The sequence below is a fragment of the Chiloscyllium plagiosum genome, chromosome 27, assembly GCF_004010195.1.
Source record: "Chiloscyllium plagiosum isolate BGI_BamShark_2017 chromosome 27, ASM401019v2, whole genome shotgun sequence".
Lineage (NCBI taxonomy): Eukaryota > Metazoa > Chordata > Chondrichthyes > Orectolobiformes > Hemiscylliidae > Chiloscyllium > Chiloscyllium plagiosum.
The window spans coordinates 21,494,872-21,517,602 of record NC_057736.1 but is presented as its reverse complement, the minus strand read 5'-3'; positions in this window follow the sequence as shown (position 1 = coordinate 21,517,602).

Here is a 22,731-nt window from a genome sequence, read left to right as displayed (position 1 = left end):
CCGCAATATTGACTTGGTCATATGGTGATGGTGCTGAAATCACATGGATCAGAAAGATTCTGCATTAACGATTCCAAAGTCAATGTTGCAAAAGTGAATTCATATTCTGTTCCAAGATTGGAGGACTGCATTGAACAAATTGGGCAAGCCCAATTCATCACCAAAATTAACTTGCTAAAAGGATGTTCGCAGGTTCCATTTACTGATAGAGCTAAAGAAATACTGACTTTTCAAACACCAGATGAACTTCATCAATGCAAAGTCATGCCATTTGGAATGAAAACTGGCCCAGTAATATTCCAATGACTAAACAATAAAATCATTTAAGGATTGCATAATTATAACTTCATGATTTGGTTGCCTTTAGCTAAACCTGGGAAAATGTTCACACTGCACTCTCTTTATCTGAGGAAACATGTTCTTGCCATAAAGGGAGTGCAGTGAAAGTTTACCAAATTGATTCCTGGGACGGCAGGACTGACATATAAGGAGAGATTGAGTTGGTTTGGATTGTATTCACTGGAGTTTAGCAGAATGAGGGGGGAATCTCATAGAAACGTGTAAAATTCTAACAGAACTAGACAAGTTACAGGCAGGAAGGATGTTACTGACAGTGGGGAAATTCAGGACCAGGGTCATAGTTTAAGGATAAAGGACAAACATTTTAGGTTTAGAATTGAGATGAGGAGAAATTCCTTCACCTAGAGAGTGGTAAGTCTGTGGAATTCACTACTACAGTTTGAGACTATCACATTATATGTTTTCAAGAGGGAGGTAGATATACCTCTTGTTGCTAAAGGAATGAAGGGATATCATGTTGGAGGGTGATCGGCCACAAAAAAGCCAATTTGGTTATAAATTTGGCTAAGAGTGAATTTGTCAAAGCAAAGTGGATTTGTTTGGGCTACACACTGTGGGACTAGGTCAAATAGGGCCCAGAGAAGTGGAAGTAAGGGATATTTTGGATTTGCCTTTGTCTGGGAGGCACTGCACAATGGATAGCACTGTTGCCTCACAGTGCCAGGGACCTGGGTTTGACTTCAGCTTTTGCACATTCTCCCCGTGAACAGAACCAAAAAGATTGATGAGGGCAGAGAGTTAGATTTGTCTACATGGACTTTAGTAAAGCCTCTGATTAGGTTTTGCATGGTTTGAATGGTTAGTAAAGTTAGATTGCATGGATACAGGGTGAGCTTGCCAATTGGATACAAAATTGCCTTGATGGTAGGAGACAGAGTGTGGTGGTGGAGGGTTGCTTTTCAGACTGGAGGCCTGTGACCAGTGGTGTTCCATAGGGATTGATGTTGGGTCAAATGCTGTTTGTCATTTACATAAACACTTTGGATGAAAATTTAGGAGGTATAGTTAGTTAGTTAGTTTGCAGATGATACCAATGTTGGGGATATAGTCAACAGTTAAAAGGTTATCTAAGATTACAAAGGGATCTTGATCAATGGGCCAATGGACTGGGGAGTGGCAGATGGGAGTTTAATTTGGATAAATGAATGTAAAATAAATTTGGTAAAATAAACAAGACAGAACTTATCTAGTTAATGGTAAGATCTTGGGTAATATTGTTGAACAGACAGACCTAGAGGTTCAGGTACATATTTCTTTGGAAGTTCCATCAGAGGTAGGCAGGGTGGTTAGGACGGCGTTTAGCATGCTTGCCCTCATTGCTCAGAATATTGAATATAGGAGTTGGGAAATCATGTTGTCATGGTACAGGAAGTTTGGAGTACTGTGTACAGTTCAGGTTGCCCTGCTATAGGAAAGATATTATTAAATTGGAGAGTACTCAGAAAGCATTTATGAGGATGTTACTGGGACTACAGCGTTTGAGTTGTAAGGGGAGGCTGGATATGCTGGGACATTTTTCAGTGGAGCATAGGAGGTTGAGGGGTGAACTTAAAGAGGTGCTTGGATAATGTGAATAGCAAAGGTATTTTCCCTAGAATGGGGAGTTCAAAACTAGGGAGCATATTTTAAAAGTGAGAGGAGAAGATTTAAGAGGGACCCGAGGGTCAACTTTTTCATGCAGAGGTTGGCTCATATGTGAAATTAATTGCCAGAAGAAATGGTAGCTGCAGGCACAGCTACAATATTTAAAAGATATTAGCATAGGTACATTATTAGGAAATGTTTAGAGGGATATGGGCCTAATTCTGCCAAGTGAAACCCGTTTGGTTTAGAAAACTTGGTAGCCATAGACGGTTTGGACCAAGAGGGTCTGTTTCTGTGTTGTATGACTCTGACTCTTTGACTGCATGATTCTGTAAACATCCATTCTTGGTCCGCAGGTCTGTGAGGGTGTCTCTTCTTCCTCACCAGACATCCAATTTTTAATATAACAGCACACCAGAACTCCCTCAGTCTCAATTGCAGTGTGAACTCACTGCTCAGTGAAGCCATAACAAACACTTCTTTTCAATTATCTTCATTATTAAAGAAAGTTTCAACTACTTTAACATTTGCTTTTGGCATCATGTTGACCTCTGGTGATTGACTTTGTTTAGCCACTGCTCTGATCACTACACATAATGGAAAAATACCTGGACACTGTTCCTTTAACAACTTCATCTCTTCAACCTCAATCTGACATTCTGCGATATTTGACCAAGCTATAATTTTCACTCCAACCAAATCATAAGCCAGGAGTAAACCAGTTCCATTCACAGATAATTTCTTCACAATCCCAACTCCCACTGGTCCAGCCAAATCTCACTCCATTTGGACCTTGTACAATGGAACCAAGACATACTGTCCACTTATCCTGTTTACCAACATGTTGGCTTCCATTCAACCTTCTGGGAGGGAAAATTAAATTCAGCTCCAGCTCCTGTGTCCCTTCATATGGTGACTGGTTTTGCTGCTTCATGTTAAGAAGGGGTTACTTTCCCTTCAACCAAGTACTCCTTCTATGTCTCATTCTCCTGAGCTCACAGCAGTGTTTATTTCTAGTCTTTTAGTTTTGAATAAAGTAACAATTTGATCTCGGTCAGTTTCCTTTACAGATCCATTTTTGGATTGTATTAAGAGCCTTTATTAGTCCCTTGAGCTTCCCTTGCAACTTCAGGCATTCTGAACAACTTTAGTACAATACAAACACTTAGGCTTTCAGTTTTTATCTCCACCCTGAGTACCTTCATTTCTGATCAGAGAAAGAAATACTGGGTCACTCCTAGCAATCCATTCCTTACTTTAGCTATTCCAATCCCTTTCAATTTTATGATAATGTTATGGACCAGACCAGACACCCTCATTATATTTTGAGAAGGTAGTGTACACCCTAACATTTTCTTATTTTGAAGGTAGATGGGAACTGCTGTGTTCCAGATATGATGGGACTGGTCAAACTAATTGACATTGAGCAAAACATAATTTATTTAAACACTATAGTTAAAATACAAACAAAAGAAAGAGGAATTTAGAATAACTTAACCGAATAATATGCAGTAACTTTTACTAATATAGTAACATCCCATAAACAAACCCCTTGGCAAAAAGGCAAACTCAGACACCATTTCTCACATGCAGCTCTCCAATCCATCATAATAAAATTCGGGGAGAATAGCAGGTAGGGGACATTCACTGAAGCTCCAACTCTTTTGAGACCCCAAGAACCTCTGCTTAAAACTAAACCTAAAAAGTAAAAAAAACCCTAGAAAGCCTGGTCTGTGAGAGCTGGCCATACCCAGCTGCTTCCATTGTTCCAACCTCTAAACAAAATTCAAGCCTGGTCTGTGAGAGCTGGCCATACCCAGCTGCTTCCATTGTTCCAACCTCTAAACAAAATTCAAGGCCTTACAAATTGTTCGCTTTCTTCAAAATGGCTCAATGCCTCTGCCTTACAGCCTCTCAAAACAAAACCCCAGGACAAAATAACCTCTTAAATTGATAGCATTGTCACCAGAGTGATGGAAAAATGGTTTAGTGTTGTGGATGAACTCATAATCATCGGCAACTCATGCCACTTGTCAGATGCCACATGCAGTTGCAATCCTTTGTTCGTTAACATGAGTTCTTATTACAGAAAGTGGTGAGTTTTCACATCTCTGTAAGAGAATAAACTCTCTAACAGCTTCATACATGTTTTCAGCTTCCATTGCTCATGTCCATCAAAACTACCTTGTGTAACCCTCTTGAATTCAACATAGATTTGTTGAAGTTGTTTCCTTCATTTCTGGAACTTTTGCCTAAATGCCTCTATATTTGCACGCAGCCTAACTAACTAGCATGCAGCCAATATCGTCTTTAACCTCCTCTGACAGTGAAGCATGAACCTCAATCAAATTTATGGGAATGATGCAAATAATGCTCAGTTTTATGGCTTAGCTCACAATCATCAGCCATTATTGCTGTTTATATTAGCAGCTAGAGCTCGTTATTCTTCAATGAGGAGGCAGCGAGTTTTAAATTCCTCCAAGAGAATGGTCTTTCTAAGGGCTTCAGATGATTTCAACTCCTCATGCTTGTATCTACCTGTCAAAGTTACTTTGCTTAAACCCTTTCAAATTCATTATAGGTTTGCCCAAGCTGTTTCCTTAAATTTTGAAACTTTTGCTTTTATGCTTCAGGCACTAATTCATATGTACTCCAGAATAGCCTTTTATTACCTTCTCACAATCTTTAGAAACCTCCTCTGACAGTAATACATGGAATTCCCATGCTCAACCTGTTTATTTACTTTGCATGGGTGGCACCCTGTTTTCCTTTGGTCACCTCACTGTTTTCTCAAAATGGCATAAAAAACGCCTCCACAGCCTTTACCACAAATGTAATCATTTACTTACTGGGCTTTAAATTGTGACAAGGACTTTGCCCAACAGAACGTCGTGAATAGCCGTGGTTACCTTTATTACCTGCACCATTCTATACTTAAATTTTTTTCCCTTTTTTTCTTCTGCATCTCTAATCCCAGCCTTTCATTTCTGTTCTTTAATTTTTCCACTTCCCATTCCTTCTTTTATTCTGCTGTTTGGATTTCCATCTCCCTTTCTTGCATTTGCATCATCAGCTGTTTCTTCTTTTCTTCACATCGAGCCTTCCAGCTCAGTGAGCAAACCTACACCCTGAAGTCTCTCATGTTTTCTGTCCCTCCTGCATTCTACTAAACCCAAATTCTGTGCCAGTCCTCTGCTTTCTTAGTTCAGGCAGGCTTTTCCACTCCCAATACATTTGCCACTTCAATTAGCCGGGCTTTTATGATCTCCAATCATAAAGGCTTTATCGGTTTGTAGGGCCATTTTCTTTTACAATGCAAAACCTGGTACTTCCTTTAATCCTGTGTCATCTATTGACTCTACACCCAAATTGTTATTGTCTTTGTTCCAAAATAATCCTAGCAAAGAGCCCCCAATCTCTTTTCATAATCCACTTGGAAAAGTGTGTTTATACCCAGGCTGTCACAAAAGTTATAAGATTATCCAAATTAGTCAAAACCCCCAAATGTCCTCTCAGATGAACTGAGATTAATATAAAACGTTGACCAGAAAAAAGAAACTATTATTTATTACAAATAAATCAGCTTGAACCGCAAGCAAACAAAATATGAATTGTCAACTTATAACTCTCGAATTTAAACACTACCCCTTCCTTATCCCACACACACGCATACAGACAATCATAGAGAAAAAAAATACATTTATGTTATTTGTGAAGCAACAAAACTAGGGGAATCCAGGTTAATAGCATGTTATAATTTTATAGATCAGAACAAACTCCTTCAAAATATATGAAGAAGATAGCCTAGACCTTTTTTTTTCTTATTCCAAAGGCAAGTGCAAGGCATTGCGTTCCAGATGCAATTTGATTGGTCAAACTACCAGTCTTAAAGCAAAATACACTTTATTCATATACAATAGTTAAAACACAACAAAGGAAAGATTTTGAAGAACTTAACTGTATTGGAAAACTTAACTGAATAATAGATTATTTAACTACTAAATAGCAACTCTTCCAATATAGTAACATCCCACAAAGGCAAAGGCAAATTTATTAAAATAGATTGTCTCACATGCAATTCTACCAGCAGGAAGAGAACACCAGCGTTTAGATGTAACAGAGAGAGCAAAATTAGCTTCCATATCTGTCTTCAAGACCCCAGCAGCAGCCACTACTGAAGGTTAAAATTAAAATGAAATCCACTGGGAGCTTGACCCCACCTATTCAGGCTGCTTCTATTGTTCCAACTTTAAAAAAAAAGACCTCACAAGCCATTTATTTTATTGGCTTTTGGAGCAGACTGCTCATCACCTCTGTCCCAACCTGGGTGGCACGGTGGCTAAGTGGTTAATACTGCTGCCTCACAGCACCAGGGATCCGGATTCGATTTCAGCCTCGAGCGACTGTCTATGTGGAGTTTGCACATTCTCCCTGTAGGTTTCCTCTGGGTGCTGCGGTTTCCTCTCACAAGCCAAAGTTGTGCAGGTTTGCTGAATTGGCCAAGTTTAATAGCCGATAGTGTTCAGGGTTGTGTAGGTTAGGTGCATTAGTCAGGGTAAATGTAGAAGAATGGACTTGGGTGGAATACTCTTTGGAGGGTCAGTGTGGACTGATTGGGCCAAAAGGCCTGTTTCCACACTGTAGGGATTCTAAGAACCTTTCTTCATATAAAAAACTAGGACCAAATAGATCTCTTAAAGCCATAGCATTGTCACAATATTATTTAATGAGCTGTCCTTTTGCTTCTTTGGAGTTCTTTTGATCACCAATCTTATTTTTTCCAAGTTCTTTCAGGTCTTTGTTGCAGACACAGGGCAGCTGACACATAAATTGTATAGTCTCTTATCTGGAGATTGACTTTAGTTAGGCATAATGGATGAAACTCACTCAACCAATGCTGCTGTCTCTTTGGGAAACTATGAAATGTTAGAAATTTGTGCACCCACTTATTTGGAAGAATTGTTTGACCAAGGCCAGTTTCCACTTGCTCTGCATTATCCACCTTCCCAAATTTGCTTCAGAAAAATATTAATATAATTGACATCTCTGAAGTATTGAGGGCACATTGTTAATTTGTTTTCAGTGCAGCAGAACAGGGTAGGTTTCAGTTATAAGTAGAACACAACCTTTTTAAGATCATGAACTCACCAAGATGACACTTTGGAAGTGCTGTAAAGCTTATATCATCGATAGATTTTTTTTGCACACATTTAGCTGTGTGACTACACGGATATAGCTACTGGGTGAACAATAAAGTTAATAATTATACATTATTATAACCGTTATGCAACCATCTACATTAAAGTACATCAAGAGAACATTTTGAAAATACGAGCATTTCAGTCTTGGCACAAACTTATATTAAGATTAATTAGTACAATCTTTGGTCTCGTTTGTCTTGCTGTTAGAGCTGGAAAAGAGAATTAGGTGCTTTGATTAATAAATGATTATTGATTAAAGTTACTTCCTCTAGATAGCTGTAACTGTATATACTAGGATCTTAGTCTGTAATGAAAAACAGTAAAACAGTTCATCATGTAACTCATGAATAGCATCAACAAATATGTTCCCACAATGGTATGAGAATGGATGATTCATTGTACTCCTTAAAGTTATTACAACCAGTGCCTGGTCAAGATACTGATTCCGAGTTGCATAGAGGATAAGTGAATATGTATGGGGTAATGGGGATGGTCTATGAATGCTGATTTATAAAACAGTCAAGAAAGTATACAGTGAAGCACTTAGAATTTCTTTTGCGGGGGTAAGAGGCTGTGGGTGGAGCCTTTTGGTTCTATTTTTATTCATTCAAGGGACATGGATGTCATTGACAAGGCCAGCATTTGTTGCTTGATTAAACTAATGCTTTAGTGAACAAATAAGAGCTAACATTGCAGTGAGTCTGTGTCATAGTAGGCAAGACCAAGATGGCAGGTTTCCTTCCCTGGAGAACCTTATTAACAACAATTGATGATAGTTTTGTCACCATCAATATTGACAGAGACTAGCTTTTAATTCCAGATTTTTAATGAAAAAGTTGAATCTAAATTCCTCCAGCTGTTGTGATGGGATTAAAGAGCATTAGCCTGATCTTCCTAGTGAGATTCACAAAAAAATAGAGAATGTAATTTGATCATTTGATTCTTACATCAGTAAAAGAGAAGATACCAGTCCAGGATGAGCATGTGAAGAGTGAGTTCTGAGGAATTCTGCTGGAAAGCTGTAAGTGATAATCTACTTTGAGCAGAAGTAAATCAAGACGTGTTACAGTACATAGTGAGTTGAAGAGCCTGACTTAAAGACAAAAAAAGCCTCTTCAGGAACAGTATATGTACAGACACCCACAGTCCAAGACACTCCAGGCTGGAATCAGTATGTGCGGATGGCAGTATTGTCTTAAATGACAAGATAAACTGTTATGCCTCACTCGGTTAATCCACTGAAAATCAAGGCCTACTATTCCTGGTGTTATCACAAAGTGTTTAAAATGTATCAAGATTTCCCCAATTTATGTGTCTTTCAGTCTCAGGCTGACAGAAGGCATGGACCATGATTTTATACTTGACAAGAATAATATTTATAACGAATAAATAGATTATAGAAGCAGATAAACAACTATGAACTATATATATATAACTCTACTAGCTAACACCAAATAAACACCCCACCCTCTACACACATACATACAGACACAGATAGGGAAAAACATATCAGTGTTACATGTTGGGGGAAAGATTACAGAGGCAGTCCCAGGGTCTATGTCAACATTTGTTTGGTAAAATTGGTAACAAGTAAAGTTTTCATAAAACAGTAGATTCTGACGAGCAGCCTTAGACCAAGAGTCAAAATTATGACAATATTTTTGAGCTCATTTGGGTGGTATTCTTTCAGTCAGCTCTGATTTAGGATCTCCATTCGCAGCAGACTCCTGGAAGGGAAATGGGAACAATTGCCATATGGATGACATTAGAGTGCATGGTGGAATGAAGAGTAAGTCTGACCCAAGGGTCAGGGACGTGATAAAGGCACAGCAGAATGCAGGGTTTATATCAATCAAGAAATGCCAATTCTCTAGACTATTATGTTTCTACAAAACATCCCCGATTGAAGGAAATCAGCAGTCATTAGTGAATTTCCAGCATCGATGCGCAAAAATGATCTCCAGTGCTACTTAGGTCTGGTGAATCAGGAGGGTAAGTTATCTTCAGTCTTATCCGACCTGGACGAGAGCTTTTTAAAAAAGGCAAGCAATGGCATTGGAGTCAGCAACAGACTACAGCTTTTTAAAAAGATTAAGAAGAAACTATTCTCTGTTTATCTTTTAACATATTACAGTCCAGACTTATTCACTATAGTAGCCACACATTTATTGTGGGAGTAGCCCTTATTCACATGCAAACTGATCGAAAAATTTACCAACATTCTGGAAGTTACCAGTGACCAAAACCAACTGCCATATAAATACAGTGGCTACAACTGATGCTGGGAAGACTGGTGAGTAATTGATCTGTTTCCTCAATGCCTGTCTACTATCAACAAGGCAACATCAGGAGAGTGATAGAATATGGTCCACTTGCCTGTTTATGTGCAACTGTGAGTAATATAGCTTTTATTTCCTTTTCCTTTTTATTTCTCTATTTTCTATCTAAGATCTGTACCCAGGTACTTTGTACATAGGATGGCACAATAAGAGGCAACATTGGAAACTTTTCATTGTACTCTTGTCCTTCTGTACTTGAGTACACATGACAGTAAAGAATATTTTAATATTCTAATTCCAAAACTGCAGATATGCAGTCAACAGGTTAACAGGTACAGTCAACAGATACGCAACTTGAAAGGTAGGTTCAGAGGTGGCTGTAGGCATTTTTTAACTTTTAGAGTGAAAGTTATCAATTATAAAGCTGTGGCAACAGCACTTAATTTCTGAAATTACTCTTTTTTGAAAGTGGTGAATTCATTATAATGCATTTAAAGAATGGCAGCTAAAACAAAGCTTTCAAGATGCTTGAAGAATGTACACTGAAATAAAACAGCAACACCACATGGCAAAGCCAAGAACTTCAGCAAGTGAAATTAAAAATTGCCTTCCCAGGCCTTTTCCCTTAACACTAAACCTGATTCTTAGAGAGCTCTCAGAGAAATGGCTTCACATCTTTAAGACAGACAAACAGGAGGCTGGAAGAACACAGCCAGCCAGGCAACATCAGGAGGTGGAGAAGTTAACGTTTTGGGTATTAACCCTTCTTCAGGATGGAAGTAGGCTTTAAGACAACAAGTTGTGCTTTTCCTCAGATGTAGTTCACAAGAGAAGTTTTTTTAATTTTCCAATAAAAATTACATGAAGGATAACATCACTAAAGTAACTATAATATATCAGCTTCACAATATTAAAGCTGCACAAGTTCTAATGTATTTGATTTACAAAACATTGAAAACTGAAAATCAGAAATAGAATAAATAATATTGGAGCTGCACAGCTGGTGGGTCAGCATGAAAAGATTGTTATCTTTCATCAAAACGTTAAATTAGCTGACATTTGTAATATACCTGAATGATGTTCCTTCAATGTTTCTCAAGTAACTAATGTAACATAAACGTCATAAAGCTTTTTAATTTAATATTTGCAGATCACAGTTCTACGATAATTGTCCTATCAGTGGTCAGGCCTTACAGGTCTGTGATTTTTTTTTGTTCACCCACAGGATATAAGTGTTGCTGCTGAGGCCCAACCCGATTACTGTTGATCCTCTGTACACATGAACATATAAACAAGAAACAGGAGTAAGTCACTTGATCCTTTGAGCCTTGTCCGTCTTTTAATAAGATCGTGGTTGATCTGATTGTAACCTCAAACAGATGCAAGTTCCTGCCTACCCATGATGATCTTTCACTCCCTTGCTCATTGAGAATCCAACCACTTTGACCTTTAAATGTTCAATAGTTCAGTACTTCCCATAACAGAAAAACCTGGGCCACCATATCACTATCTTAAGCTTTGAGTGTACAAGGTTTGTTTGGAATATGTGAGATATATGGATTCTAAAGCTGCAGATATGCAGTCAACAGGTTAACAAGTACATGAATTTGAATTCTGTCAGAGCTATTTTTAATAGGTATAGTGAAGTCATCGTAACCCTATTGTCAAGCAAGCGTTGAGATTGTTAAGGAGAGTCCTTCATGGTAAGCTCAGCCTATATAGAAATTAAACCTGTGCTGTTGGCATCACTCTGCAACACAAATCAGCTGTTCAGCCTACTGAGATAATCAAAACAAAAACAGAAATTGCTGGAAAATCATAGCAAATCTGGCAGCAATTATGGAGAGAAATCAGAGTAAACATTTCAGGTTGAGTGCCCCTTCCTCACAATTGAGATACCAACCCTCTGGACTGTGATTACTATATTATCTTGTTAAGAAAATACATCAAGATATCTTCAGCTTCACAAGATCATTGTGCAATGAAAAGGGCAGTGAAAGATGACGTCAAATTATTCAGAAATCCTCTCTTTAATTTTAGCCATTTGCTCATATCTCCACATGCTAAACTGAATAGCAAGATGTGCTGTATTTAAAGTTGATATCATCCATGATGGATCTCCCTTTCTGCAGGCTACCAGTGCACTTTGTTCCCATAGCAGTTTTTATGCTCAGGGCAATGCAGGACTGTGATAAATCTGTTTGCTGGTTGGCATTTAATCCATACAATAATTATTAACACTGACATTGTGTGAAGCAGGGAGACCCATTAACTCATGCCCCCCAGTGAAATACATTTCTGAAAATTGAGCAGAGAACTGGGGAAAAGATGTGACTGTTTCAGAATTGAAAAAAAACTGGTGATGAAAACAGGTAGACAGTTAAGCCTATAATGCAGCAGATCTGCTTTGATCTACCAGAATGGAAAATAATTCCCAACAGAGAATGGAAATTGGTAGATATAAAGGAATTTTACAAAATAAAATTGGAGTGGAATCACCATGCAATCTGTGTACCCCATCGCCTACACAGAGGACTGTCATTGTCTATTATACTTCTCTAGTGGCTTAATTCCAACTGATCCTTCTGTGCAGCAACTGCAAAGCTCAGGATTCGAATAATGAAGCTAATTCTTTTCTCGAGCACAAATCACATCTCTGAAATAGCCCTGAAATTCTTATCATGAAAAATCCAGAGGCAGTGAGCCAAGTTAGCAGTAGTGTAATGTGAAAATTTTGGGAAGACAAGTCGAAGAAAATTAGTATTAATAAAAGAAAAGTGCAGGAAAAATTAATGAGACTTAAAATTAATAATGCCCAGGACCTGATAATCTAATCACAAGGCACTAGAGGATATGGCCATGGAGATAATGGATGCAATGGTCATAACCTTCCAAAAATTCTGGAACAGTCCCAGCAGAAAGTAGGGTGGCAAATATAAACTCACAAGTTAAAAAAAAAGTAGGAGAACAGGGAATTATAGATTGGTTAGCCTAACATCAATAGGTGAATGCTGGAGGATGTGATAACAGTATATTTAGAAAATATGAATGAGATTAAACAAAGTCAACCTGGGGGAAAAGTCATGAGAGGGAAGTCATGTTGACAAGCCTACTGGAACATTTTGAGGATGCAAATAATAGGTAAGATAAGGGACAACCATTGAATGGGGTATATGTGGATTTTCGAAAAAGCTGTTGATGTTCCCCACAAGAGGTTAGTGAGAAAATTTAAAGCATGTAGAATTCTGGGTAATATATTGGCATGGATTGAGAATTCATTAGCAGTCAGCAGACAATAGGACTAAAGTAATCCTTTTTTGATTGTAAGGTGGTGACTTGTGAGATATTACAGGAATCAGTGCTTAGGCTCCAACTATTCACAAATTATATCAATGAATTAAATGAGGGAACTAAGTGTAATATTTCCAAGTTTGCAGACAACACACCAGTAGGAATTGTGAGTGGTGAAGAGGAAATAAAGAGGCTTCAAGGTAATTTAGACAAGTTGTGTGAATGGGCAAATACATGGGCAGATGCAGTGTAACATATAAACTAGAGTATAGGCATGAAGTTATCCACAAGGAGGAAAAGCAAATGGGAGGGTATTATCTAAATGGTAATAGGTTTTAAATGTTGGTGCACAAAGTGACCCATGCTTCCTTGTACAACAATATAAATATCATCATATCACATTATTTTATTCAATTTTGATTTATTATTATTACATGTACAGTGAAGAGTTTTGTTTTGCATGCAGTATAAAATTCTGTGAAGTTTGGACAGACCATTTAGGACTAAGAGGGGAAACTTTTTCCAAGACAAAGTCATTGAACACATGTAAGAAAACAGCTGTTAGATTTCAAGACATAAAAGATGTCAAGAAGTATTGAAAGAGAGGAGTATGGCATTGAGATAAAGATTGTCCAACATCATTATGAACAGTGGAGCAGGGCAATGGGCCAAACGGCCAATTCTTGCCCCTTTACTTTCTATGCATTACAATATGCAAGTCATTCAAATTTCTCACACTTGGGAGGCAATTTATTCAATGACTGACCAAAGATCGCCTTGTGGATGAAGACTCACTGGGGAGATCTACTTTCTATGGGCACTGCATTGTAAAAATATTTTATTTAGAATTAGACAACCCTTCAGAGAACAAAAATATAAATGCCACCATATCACTTTACTACTTTTTAAAAAAATTTGGTTTATTATTGTCACATGTGCCTAAGTGCAGTGAAAAACTTTGCTTTATGTGCAGGATGTGCAGATCATGCCATACAAAGATCATGGGGTGATGGAACAGAGTGAGAAACTCAAAGTTACAGCTGCCAAGAAGGTGCACAAAAAGCAAGATCAACATTAGATTTGAAATATGAGAGGTCATTCAGAAGTCTAATAACACCGGGGAATAAGCTGTTCTTGGACTTGCTGATACACGTGTTTAAGCTTTTGCACCTTCTGCCTGATGGAAAAGGTCTACCTGTTGGCCTGTGAAAACAATGCAGTCACTGGTAATCAACTATTAGGAATTGTTAAAAATGTTTGTGTTCAATTTCAAAAAAACTGATGAAATATATTTGATTGTTCAGTCCATTTGCAGCAGCTTGCTTAGTACTTTAGATAACATCAATATGATATTACATTCCATATACCATATATAAATCTTTACCACAAATGGAAATACATGTTTATAATTTGATAAACATCAAGTTTAATGGACCCAACTGTCAGTAAGGCTAATGGCACTCTCCATTTCTATTTTTCCCCTAATCACCCTCTTTGAAGATGCTATACACCCTTCTAAAGCAGGAGGGACTTGAACTCAAACTTCATGGCTCAGAGTAGGGATATTATCACTGTGTCAAAAGATCCCCTCTCCATTGTCTTGCAACAAATCTCAGAATGATGTCAATCGAAGGTGATGGATGATTGAATGTTGAAATCTATCGGCACTGTTCAGAGAGTAATGATAGCTTTATGAAGAAATGTCTCACTGTCTGGGTCATTATTGAAGTGCAATGAACATTGTGAAGAACCTGTACTTGCATAGTAGATAGAAAATAAATTCCCCACAGAAAGTTAGAGGGTGCCCATTTCAGTATAAATATACTCTTTAACCATGTGATTACAGCCAATAACTGTCAATATAAATTAGTGGCCTAATCATAGAAACTTCAACATTTAATGTTTTTTTTCATATATCCTTTCCATCTCTTGATTTACATTCTATATCTGCATTGCCTTGAATTAGATATTCTAATTTGCAATTCTTAATTTAAAGACCATGTGGTGCAAATCCTAACGCTTCACACTAATTGATGGAGGGGAAAGACAGCAGCTTGACCTGTTCACACAAGTTCCATGTACCCAGTAGGAGGGCATTGACCATTTATCTCTCCAACTGGCAGTGCTGTTTCTCTTGGAAAGTAAACACGATAACAACGACTCTAACAAACAATGGGCAATATTTGTTAATTAGCTGCACCAAAAAAAAGTCCCAGAATTAAATAGGTACACAAAAACATTTAAGCAAAATAAGAGAAATCAGAGGCTAGGATAAATTTATAAACCATTGACATGCTGAACATATTGGTTATTTTATCTTTATTAGTGTAACATAATACACATGAACATTTGTACAAAGCATTGCAAATTGAATTTTCTAGAGGCCCTACAGCACTATCTTTCCCTTGCTCTCTATTTCTCATCCATACGCTACATTCCTGACATCATCTGAAAACAGTTTATACAGTCAACATGTAAGGTTGTAAGGTGACATTCAACTCCATCTGACCATCATCTGTCTTCACCTTTCCATGGTCTTGGTTGTCATATTGCTAGTCCAGGAAATTCCTTTCAGTTAAATATTGGGAAGACTGAAGCTGTTATCTGTACTTGTAAACAGGGGTCAAATGAGAGTAGCTACCGGCCAACAAAAGCTCAAAATATTAAAAAATATGGCTTTTCGTATAACATAAAAACAAAATTCCAATTCATCTTGGTATTGTTAACCTCTGTATGAAAATATATATTTCACTTGCAAGTGTGCTTTCAGGGAGGCTGGTCTCAATATTCTTCAGTTTGCCTATAACTTCATCATGTGAACACTGCAAATCAAAATTTATAATCTTCAATGCAGTTGACTATCAAAAGCTAATGTGCAGGCCGACCGCCATATCCACGGGTCTGGTTTCCGCAGTTTCAGTTACTCGCGATTTGCCACGGCCCGAACCTATTACTGGGATCCTTTCAGAACCAGGCACCGGGGAACTACCTGGCAAGGTAAATTTCGCATTTAAATGAATGGGTTGGTGACCATTTGTGGCTTTGGCCTTCCATGGTAGGTACTGGAATGTATCCCTCGAGAGTACAGGGAGGACTACTGTATTATGAATCCTACATGCAACCTAGACGAAGGATTAAGTATTTCTTTATCGATTTGAAGCCATATGATGTGGATTGATTTGAGTTTCCTTTCATATTCCACTAGATTCAATATTCCACTAGATTGATTAGTAAAAGTATGAAATAGCTTTGCCTATGGGCACTATTAATTTATCAATATATACACAAAAGAGGATAAATAAGGCAGGTATAAACATCTAGAAATAGGACAATTAACAGGAACAAGTAATAAAAGGTTTTCAGCTACCCAGGATTGATATCCCAAGTATTTTCTGGTTTTAAAAATCAATTTTTAGACTGGATATGCACCAATGTTCCTTGAATCTCATTTGATTCAAGTTGCTTTTAAGTTAGATTTAGGTAGATGAGAGCCTCTGAAGGGGGCAATATTCTTGCAGTAAAATTAGAGACTATTCAATTTCTGACTGTTTCTCCATCCCAACTTATTTTTGTATCATAGTGAAATAAGAAAAAAAATTGAATCAAAGAATCCCTACAGTCCGGAAAGAGGCCATTCAGCCCATCAAGTCTGCACTGACCCTCTGAGGATCATCCTACCTAGACCCAGTCTCCACCCTATCCCTTAAACCATGCACTTACCATGGCTAATCCATCTAGTATACACCTCTATGGGCAATTTAGCATGGCTAATCCACATAGCCCACACATAGAGTCATCCAGCACAGAAACAGATCCTTCGGTCCAACTCATCCATGCTGAACATAATCCCAAACTAGTCCCACCTGCCTGCTCCTAGCCCATTACCCTTTAACCTTTCCTATTCATATATCCGTCCATCAGTTTTTTAAACATTGTGTTTGTACCCACATCCACCTCTTCCACATGTTCAAAACCACCCTCTGTGTAAAAAGATTTGCCTTTCATGTTTTTTTTTAATCTCTCTCCTCTCACCTTAAAAATGTGCCCCCTCTTCCTGAAATCCCCCATTCTAGGGAAAAGACAACTACTATTAACTATTCAGACCTCTCATTGTTTCATGAACTTCTATCAGGTCACCTGTCAATATCCTACACTTAGGTGAAGAAGTCCCAATCTTTCTTTCTAACTCAAACCTTCCATACCCAGCAACATCCTGGTAAATCTCTTCTGAATTGTCTCCAGCTTGATAATATTCTTCCTACAACTGGGTGACCAGAACTAGACACAATATCTGAGAAGAGGCCTCACCAATGTCTTGCACAACCTCAACATGACCTCCCAACTCCTATACTCAAAGGACTGAGCCATTAAGGCAAGCGCGCCAAATGCCTTTTGACCCCTTGTCATTATGTGACGCAAACTTCAAAGAATTACGTACCTACACCTTCTGGGTCCCTCAGTTCTACAGTGCTACCCAAGGTTCCACCATTAATTGTATAAGCCCTACACTTGTTTGTTGTACGCAAATGCAATACCTGATCAAGATCTCTTTGTAATCTTAGAAAATCTTCTTCACTGTCTACTACGCCACCAATTTTGGTGTTGTCTGCAAACTTACTCAGACTTCTATATTCTCATCCAAATCATTGATACAAATAACAAACAAAAGAGGATCCAGAACCGATCCCTGTGGAATGCCACTGGTAACAGGCCTCCAGTCCAAAAAGCAACCTGCCACTGTTACTCCTCCCATTAAGCCAATTATGTATCCAGTTTGTGAGTTCACTCTGAATCCCATGTATCCTAATTTTACTAATCTTGTCAAAGGCTTTACTGAAGTCCAAATACACAATGTCCACTGCATTGCCATCATCAACCTCTTTGAACTGTGGGAGTAAACCAGAGCATCTGAAGGAAACCTGTGGGGAAAATGTGCAAACTCCAAGTCACCCAAGGCTGGAACCAAACCTGAGTCCCTGGCACCATGGGGTAGCAGTGCTAACCACTGAACCACCATGCCAATGGTTTCTTGCTTTTAGACATTTGCAAATTTTTCCATGAGACATTCAAGACAAATAAAGAAAATTCTGATTTTATTTCAATTTATAAATTGCCACATAAAAGCAAAGCTCCTCTCCTACTTTAAGAGGATGAAATTTAACTTTAGCAGAGGTACAAAACAGACATCAGTGGATCAGTTGATCCTCATACAATTTTGCCTAAATTTCCAATCCATTTAAGTCAAAATTGCAATAACAAGAACATGAATTTGTAGCATCTTTAACATCATAAAGCGTTACAAGATCCTTCACAGGTGAATATTGAACAAAATTTGAAACAGCTACATGAAGAGCTGTTAAGACGAATGAACAAAACCTTAAGATATGATTAAGGAATATCTTAAAGATGGAGGAGAGGCAAAGAGCATTAGGCACAGAATTTTGGAGTCTATGGCCTAAGCAACTGAAGGCATGGCCACCAACGATGAAGCAATTACAATTGTGAGTCACAAAAGACCAGAATTGAAGAAGAGTGGGTATTCAAAGTTTGTGAGAAGATTTGTAGCTCGGGTGCTCGTTGTGGTTCTGTTCGCCGAGCTGGGAATTTGTGTTGCAGACGTTTCGTCCCCTGTCTAGGTGACATCCTGTGAAGCGCTTCTATGATCTTACCTCCGGCATTTGTAGTGGTTTGAATCTGCCGCTTCCGGTTGTCAGTTCCAGCTGTCCGTTGCAGTGGTCGGTATATTGGGTCCAGGTCGATGTGCTTATTGAACAAAGGACCCAATACCCAGCATGAGCAAAACCAATGTAGCAAAACCAATCCCATGCAAGGACTGCACAAAACACTACATAGGACAAACAGGAAGACAGCTAATACCCAATATACTGACCACTGCAGCGGACAGCTGGAACTGACAACCGGAAGCGGCAGATTCAAACCACTACAAATGCCGGAGGAAAGATCACAGAAGCGCTTCACAGGAGGCACCCAAGCACTGAGGATATCACCTAGACAGGGGACGAAACGTCTGCAACACAAATTCCCAGCTCGGCGAACAGAACCACAACAAGAGTGGGTATCTCAGAAGGGTAGATGGCGGAGGAGTTTGTAAAGTTATGGAGGGGTAAGGCAAAATAGAAAAAGCTTATTGACAGGAACTGGCTGGTTTAATAAAACTGAAAATTACTGAAGGTAAAGAGGTTTGTTCAAGGCTGGTAATGAGTAGAATTGATGGTATGGGTTGACTTAGGCAAGAGCACATTTTGTGGCTTTTCCTAACTATAATGGAAATGTTCCTTATACCATTGAAGCTCCTTTGCTGGAGGTACATAGACATCGCTGTTTAGTGGAGAATTCCAAAACAGTGATTCGCTCATGAAGGAACAATAGTATTACAATTGTAGAGCCATTACAATGAATCAATTAGAAGATTACATAAAGAAAATGGTGTTGGTCATCTTGCATCTCAGGAAACAAAGATCTTTGTCCATATGTTGCTGCCAAAGAGGGATTAATAGGCTGTTGGAGTGCATGCATGTTATTAGAATATTATTATATTATAATACCAGTACAGGAGGGGATATTGATTATGGATAGTGGTGTCAATCAAGCAGGCAGCTATTTTTCTAATCAACCTGTTCATAGATGTTATTGCACACTGCTGGAGCAGGTGGGACTTCAACCCGGGCCTCCCAGTCCAGGAGTAAGAACACTACTACTGCACAAGAGCCCTGAAAACATGGACACTAAGCTGCAGGATTTGAACATATGCTGGGATAATACCAATTGACTTCTAATCCATCACTCTAATCACTTGGTCATGACTGTGTACTTAGACACTCTCTTAGCTTTAGCTTCTTGAATGTTTCACTACATTTATCCACACCAGTGGTGAATATTCCATTAACCGACTGATTCAGAGATAAACTATTCCTATTACACCCAGTCCTAACCCCGATATTGATTAAGCTAAATTATCTAATCAACTGTAACGACCAACATGTTGATGGCAGTAATGAAATTACTATTGATGCCTCATAGCACCTCAAATGCCAAATCATACAATGTTAAGTGTGGCTTTCACTTGCTCCACATACCACAATGATACTGCCATGCTAAATAAAACAAAGAATTCTGGATGCTGGAAATCAGAAACAAAAACAGAAATTGCTGGAATAACTCAGTAGGTCTGGCAGCATCTGCAGACAGTGTTACGTTTTGGGTCCTGTAACCCTTCTTCAGAAGATGGTAACTGTTGGAAAGGTATCCCAAGAAAATACTTCATTAGGATATTCAAGCCCCCAAAACAAGTAAGTTTGAGCCAGATGGTGAGATGTTAAAAGCATTAGAAGTTGAAACCCAGACCCTATGCTGCCCATGGTAAGATAGAGAGGAAGTTACTAGCTCCTTCTAAAGAGACAACTCCACATTTGATTTAGGTAACATGGATTTGTGCCATATTTTTGTTCTGAGCCAGCCGAAGTTACCAGGCTTCAGGATGTGTGGCCACTGAACTGAGATAAAAGACTGATAAATTTGGAGATAATGCTACATATATCTAACTGAATTCAGCATGCCTACTAAGCAACTTACTTGCATTAAAGGCCATGTCAGATAAGCATTTCTTTCACTTCTGCCAGGGAACCCTCAAGGGAGCATCTGTGCCTCTTAAGACTTTCTAGTCAGTGGTAATACTGCTGTCTCGCCATGGAAATTCCCAATACATTCTTTACCTTTTATTTATATTGAATTGAATTTCATGACTTATAGTGGAATTTCAACCAATGAATTCCTGGTGTGGCCAGTACAGTGACTTTGATTCTTTTTCCTTTTATAAACATATGATAATGATGACTTGATCACCAGAAAATCATTTTCAACTTCTGGCAAATAGAAAGTCATGAACAGGTAGCAGCTTCAAAGCCAATTTGCACATTTAAATTAGATTAGATTACAGTACAGTGTGGAAACAGGCCCTTTGACCCAACAAGTCCACACCGACCCGCCGAAGCGCAACCCACCAAACCCACGCAGACACAGGGAGAACGTGCAAACTCCACACAGTCAGTCGCCTGAGGCGGGAATTGAACCCGGGTCTCCCGCCGCTGTGAGGCAGCAGTGCTAACCACTGTGCCACCGTTTCAACAACTTGAAAACAAATGCATCAAGTTCAAAGCATTCAATTTGAACCATATTTAATAATGTGAACTACATAAATTTACAGTAGGGAAGCAATTTGTACCATTCCTAAAATTGAAAACACTAACAAATAATTTGAAACATAGTCAGATGACCCATAACCTCAGGATTATTGTGGAAATATTGACATTTTTCATGAGCGTGGATAAAAACTTGAAATGTGGATGCCAAGTTTAAATCTAGCTGGACTCTGCAAATTGCAAACTGCAGAGCTGTAAGAGATAGTATTTATGCAGCCAGGCCTACGACAATCAACTTCCTGTTGAAACCAGATAGGCCTGAACAGCCTGACCAGGTGCTAATGACCACATTATTCACGCACCCAATGAAGCTGCTTTGTTGGAGATCCCCAATGGAGGGCTCTCTGCGTGGGAGTCCTCCCCCCTTCTCTCAGGGATCTGGGGTGTAGAGTGCTGCATGAAGCAGTCCCCTGCAACCGCATATTGTAGTGGTTCATGGACTCCTAGCCCAACTGCTTGTTCTGTGGTGTTGTGGAGTCCATGGACCATGTATATGTTGGGCGTGGGTGCTTGCCCTCCCTTTTGATTTTCTTAAAATATCTTGTCCTCTGTTTTTGGTTGCACTACAGTCCCACGCTCCTGATCTTTGGGCACCAGCGTGGAGGATGGAGGTAGGTCAGCAGACCTCCTTGTGGGTCTGCTCCTGGGCCTGGCCATAAACAGGTCCAGGCAGCGGGCCGTGGAGGGGATCATTATGGCCAATTTCCTGCCCCTCTTCCGCAGTTATGTCAGAGTCTGGGTGTCCACCAACACCCTCGAGATTTTCAGGGAAAGGTCGGCACCGCAGGGAGTGGAGTGTATTATTTCCCCTCCAACTCTATTTTGATTTAATCCCTGCCCTCCCCTTTACTGTTTGATCACACAGCATTGCCCTTTGATGTGAACGGCATTGCTTGTCACTGGCCACTCGGGTGTTTCCTTTCTTCCTGGTGGTGGGAATAAAGATTTGTACACCTGTTGTCTTTCACTGCCTCACACCTGCACACACACCTGAGGTGCTGGGGAAAATATAAGCACTACCACAGCTAGGCGGTAGTGTGGCAGTAAAGAAATAAAAAAAAGAAATCTGCTTTGTTAGAAGAATGCTAGGCAGACTTAGTGGCAAATAGCTCAGGAGGCCAGAGGCATAGTGTGACAAAAATAGCATCTGACAGTTGAAGATTCAAAATCATGTTCTGCAACCTCCAAATATGGAAAGCAGTCACCTCATTCTTATCCCCACCTGATGCTAGCACTGGATGTGTGCCACAGAATCTTTGAGAAGGGTGCAAATAGGGGGTTATAAGTGATAACCTGGAGCCCCAGCTGGCATTGGTTTTATGCACCTTCTTCAACTGTGTCTCCAGAAATACCATCGCAGTGAGAATATCCAAAGACCAGATCCAGCCCTCAACAAGAGGGGCAGCCCAAATCAACAACTGTAGATTTTAAACATTAGCCAAAACTCAAAGATCACAGAACAACCTATTGCTTTTGAAAGGATATTACCAGTCCTTTCAGACAGAGTTTATACAGAGCGGTAGGTAGAGTGAATAGGGTGCAGCATTTCCTCAGAAGCATATGCCAGTAGATAGATAGTGTAGATTTGAGGCTGTTTACTTCGAGATTAAAGTCTTAAGAGTCCTGTAAAGAACTTAATAGCATTTGACAGAATTTAATTAAAATACAATAATAGAGTCTGATAAATATTGTTTTTCCTTAAAGTAGTGTTTGTCACAAAGCTAGTCCTTTTCTTTGTAAAAGCTGTTCCTTGGTTTCTTTTTCAGAGGGGTAATAAACCATGCCGGGCTCCAATCA